The sequence below is a fragment of the Ictidomys tridecemlineatus genome, chromosome 14, assembly GCF_052094955.1.
Source record: "Ictidomys tridecemlineatus isolate mIctTri1 chromosome 14, mIctTri1.hap1, whole genome shotgun sequence".
Lineage (NCBI taxonomy): Eukaryota > Metazoa > Chordata > Mammalia > Rodentia > Sciuridae > Ictidomys > Ictidomys tridecemlineatus.
In genome coordinates, this window is record NC_135490.1 from 68527127 (window position 1) to 68532582 (window position 5456).

Sequence of the window (5456 nt, forward strand, 5' to 3'; positions counted from 1 at the left end):
CCATCTGTTCTGGTTACAGATAATTATTCTCTGGAAAAATTTTAAAAAGTTGAAATTCACTCTGTAAAATGCAGGTTGGGAATATTTATGTATAACATCCAAAATTACAGATTAAATCCAAATCAAAAGGCAAACAATTTGCAAATGCTGGCACTAAATGAGCAGATTATATATTGAATATTTAATACACACTCTTAACTCACTCTCTCTCTCTCTCTCTCTCTCTCTCTCTCTCTCTCTCTCTGTGTGTGTGTGTGTGTGTGTGTGTGTACATGATCTCACATTGTATGTATAGTTACATATTTGGTCTGCCCATGTCCCTGTGGGTAGAGTAGTTTTCTTTATTATTCATTGGACCAGAGGACAGTAGAGTTTTAGATTATAGCTGGGTTTAGAGACATTCTGGAATGGAGTATTGGACATGAATATTTAAAAGTCTTGCATTATTTCCAGGGTGCAGGTAATGTGACAAGTTTACAATTGTAAATGTTTTGTCTTTGAGTGTTTTTGTTGCAATCCTGAGGACATCCACTTAATAAAAACCAAATGCTTATAATACAACTTTAACAACAGGCTATAAATACTTTAGTCATCATTATCTTTTTGTAACTGCTGAAATATATTGCAGCAACCATTATTCTTACTTAGGATTTACTTCAGCTGGTACTCAAGACATTTATAGGTTTCATACTCTTTCCCACTAGACTATGAGGGTGCAAGTTCTGCCTTTTATTTCTTTTTCCTGTGTGTTAAAGTTCCTGACATGGGAGATTTTAGGGAATGACATTTGAAGGGAGGAAGAAAGGCATGGAAACTTATTCTCATAATCCAGTTGCCTTTTTTATTTGTAAGATCACTTGTGGCATGCATGGAATAATCACTGTGGTTTTTTTTTTTTTTTGGTAAAACAAAAAAATAAATAAATGACCATAGCACAATTGCAGGTCTAGGATTCCCACCTTATTCTTGAGTACCACCTGCTGTCTGCAAGTGTCTCCTTTTAGGCTGAAGTTTCAATTGAGAACTGCTGTTGTCAGAGTACAGTTATTCTCAGTAGTTAAACCATGTTGTTCTTCCTTCTCCCTCTGTGACATTACCCAGTGCCCACATGTGGTATGTGTGGTAGTCTACTGAGACAGGGGTGTACATAACTTGAGGTTGACTGGGCACCAGGTATTCAGTACTGCCTCAAATACTTCAACTTCCAGTGGCATGCTGCACAGATACTGCATCTGCTGTCCTAAGTGATCAAAATTTGACCTTCTCCCATTGAAGTGGTTTCCTGTGAAAGATATGATGGTACAAGCCACATTAGTAGCAGAAAACAGTAGGTGGGGAGCTGATAGGCTGGAGGATATCATGACAATTCTCTTGAAGCTCTGATAAACAGCTGTCAGTCTCAGCACATCTTAATCTTGGCTTTGGAGAAAGCTGGCAGAGGATCCTGGTGGCTGCTTTGTCTCCCAAGACTTGATAACACCAGTGACTTTTAGTGATGTGGTTTAGACTTGTCTAGAAGCCTTATAACCATGTGGGGTCTTGATTCATTTTCTGGTTGCTAATTATGTGATTTCTTTCCCTGGTTGAAGCAAGAGGAGAAATAAATAAATCAATGATAGGGATTAAATAATATTTTTGAATACCAAATTATTTATTGGAATCCACTTATGTTCTATTAGTGTATAATTGTGTTCTCATAAGATTCTTTTCTCATTAACTAATAATAAAAATAGCTCATTTAATAAAATACTCTGTGTCAGCTAATGTACTGAATTCTCTTATTCTGTCTCCATAATCCACAATCTAGGTTTTATCAGCAACAACTTGAATTCCACAGTGGTTTATGTCTCACTCAAATACAGACAAGTAATTTTATTCAACATTTGTTTGTGCATATAATGAATAAAGCATGGGGATAGTTGGGAGAGCTTCATTGAGTCTGGAGTGGGGCTGCTCAGATCCTTAAGGGGATACAGCTGAGCTTTCCATGGGTGAACTCCTCTGAAGCTGGATTGGGAGATCCAGGAAGGACATAGGAAAGCCTTCAGAAATGTTTCCTGAAGAAAGGGAATCCAAGATTGTGGGAGGCATGGTCTTGTCTTGTCTCTTATCACCCAATTTCTGAGTGTCCTAAGAAAATAAAACATGCTGCTGTGTGAACTTGAGACCAGAGTGTGATTTGACAGTGAACTTTGCTGACCCCCTGAGGGGTAGGTAAATTTTCCTTTCAGTGGTGATAATTGGCAGACAGAAATCAGCTGCTATCTCATTGAAGTAGGACATGTGATAAAACTTTGTTTTACAAAATGCAAGAAATTATCTAAATTGAGACTAAGATTTTTTTGTTTCTAATAGAACATCCTACACAAAATTGGTCACTACAGACACCATTTGTCTTGTTTATAAATAATAATCAGTTTATAGGTATCTGGTATGTTTATATATAACTATAAATATGTGTATATATAAATAAGTGTATATATACACAAATATACATTTTAGTTAAGTTTTAATAGAATACTCCTAGACTTATATAAACTATAGTTTTGAGTTGAAACATAGTGTGTATTACTTTGGGGATTTATAGAAACTGTCAAAAATGTGAAATGTAAGGGGTGAATGAAAAATGTCTGTAAACACATTAAAGATTAAATACAGGCTGAGACCAGTGAAACAAACTGATCTTGTGAATTATCAATTAAAGTGCCTTTATAGGTTATTGTCTTAGTAGAGTCTGAGTTTTAATAGCTGCTAGTAGTTTAAACTAATAGAGGCCTGAATAGCCTGTAATAATTTGAGTATGCTTTGCATTTGTAAATTGCTTCTTCTTTTTTTTTTTTTTTGTAAATTGCTTCTTAATGGAGCCCTGATTAGTGTTACCTTGCTTAATTTTCTTGAAGTGTTGTTATAAAAATGGAATGAGTAAATAAATTTTGCAAACATGAAAGGTGCTTGCTCTCTCATTCTCTATGTGTATGTAAGTGTGATATAAAATTATGTGCTAAGATTATTGAGTTGTAGTTTTAATGGTTTTAAACTTCATTTAGATCCCCTGAGTACAAATAGTGAAAAGGTCTCAAGCATATTTGGCTGAAAAATGTTAAGTTTGTGTCATAAAGGGTGTTGTAAGAGGGGCTGAGTTTGTCACTCAGTGGTAGAGCACTTGCCTGGCATGTGTGAGGTACTGAGTTTGGTCCTCAGTACCACATAAAAATAAACAAATAAATAAATAAAGGTATTGTGTCTGTTTATGATTTAAAAAATATTTAAAAGAGTATCATATTTCATACATTAGATTGAAGTGGGTTATGAACTCCCAATTTTACCCCAAATGCAGATTGCAGAATCACGTCGGTTACACATCCACAATTTTACATAATGCCCAATTAGTAATTGTTGTATTCTGCTACCATTCCTATCCCCTACTATTTGTAATGTTGTGAACAACCAATAAAAATATATATATATATATAAAAATAAAAAATAAAAAAAATAAAAGAGTATCATAAGAGTATTTAGGTGAAATATGAAGCCAACTATTTTAGGAACAAATGTTGTCTTATAAGTAGTGAATGCATTAATAATATGTCATTTGCATGCATTATTTAATTTTCCACAGGGTCCTTTGCTGGTTACATACTGTAACAGCTTGTCCATATACTTGGTTTTACTCTCTGTACTTGAAAACCAACTGCAGTTTCTTAAAAACTATTCTAAAATTAAAATATTTAAATTCTCAGTTTAAATATTTTCTTAATTCATTGGTCCTTTTTTCAGTTAGCTATAAGGGAGAATGTTTTTCTTTCATCACAGATGATTATAACTAGTTTTAAAACTAATCCAGTTAAATGATACAAAGGACAAACTTTTTTTTCTTTTATGCTCATAAGTGATTTTTAAAAATTTGTTTTTTTAGATATACATGATGATAGAGTATATTTTGACATATTTACATGGAATATAACTTATTGTAATTAAAATCCAATTTTTATGGTTGTATATGATGTGGGGAATACTGGTCATGCATTGATATATAAACATAGGAAAGTTACATTTAATTCATTCTATCTTTTCTATTCCCATCCCTCCTAATATGTCTTCATTCCCTTTTGTCTAATCAAATGAATGACTATTTTTCCCTCCCCCACCATTATTGAGTGTTAGCATTCAACATTTGGCTTTTGGGGACTGTCTTATTATATTTAGAATAATAGTTTGCAGATCCATCCATTTAATGCAGAAGTCATAAAATAATTCTTTTTATGACTGAGTACTATTCCCTTGTGTATATGTACCACATTTTCTTTATCCAGTCATCTGTTGAAGGGCACCTAGGTTGACTCCATAGCTTGGCTATTGTGAATTGAGCTGCTATAGACATTGATAGCTACATCATTGTAGCATACTGATTTTAAGTCCATTGAGTATATGTTCAGGAATGAGATAACTGGGCCAAATAATAGATCCATTCCAGGTTTTTCGAGGACTCTCCCTACTGCTTCCCAGAGTGGTTGCACCAATTTTCAGTCCCACCAGTAATATATGATCATGCCTTTCTCCCCACATCTTTGCCAATTTTTTCATTGCTTGTATTCTTTATAATTGCCATTCATCTAGAGAGAGATGAATTCCATTGTAATTTTAATTTGTATTTCTCTAATTGCTAGAGATGTTGAACAATTTTTCATATTTTTTTTGATCATTTGTATCTCTTTTGTGAAGTGCCTGTTCAGTTCAGTTCCTTTGCCCATATAATGTCTGAGGGTTTTGTTTTGTTTTGTTTGTTTGTTTGTTTGTTTTTTGGTGTTGTTATATATCCTTGATATTAATGCTCTATCTGAGCTGCAGATGGCAAAGATTTTCTGCCATTCTGTACACTTTCTCTTCACATTCTTGTTTCCTTTGATGTGAAGAAACTTTTTGTTTGATACCATCCCATTTATTGATTCTTAATTTTAATTCTTGTGCTTTAGGAGTTTTGTTAAGTTAGTTGGTTTCTAAGCTGAAATTATGGAGGGTTGGGCCTCAGTTTCTTCTGTTAAGGACAGAGTCTCTGGTCTAATGCCTAGTTTTGTTGAGTTACTTTTGAAGCACACACATTTTAGATAACTTTTAAATACATGTTAAAATATGTAAGCATGTTATATTACTCAATATTAAAATTATCTTTACATAGTAATCACAAGTTGACATTTTTTCTCTTGATTATATAAGGGAGAATGAAGAGCTTATGAAATTAAAGATGGAATAGGAAACATTTTTAAAATCCCCAATAAACAACAAAAGCTATATGGGGAAAAAATATCAATGAATGTGATGAAATTAAGAAGTGTTCCAGAAATAAAAAGATGAAGGTTTTAAATGTGAGGATGCTCATATTTGATGATCTTAGAAGAAATCAGCTAGTTTGGTTATCAAACCCCTGCCCTCTATCAACCCCCTGTCCTCTTTATGGA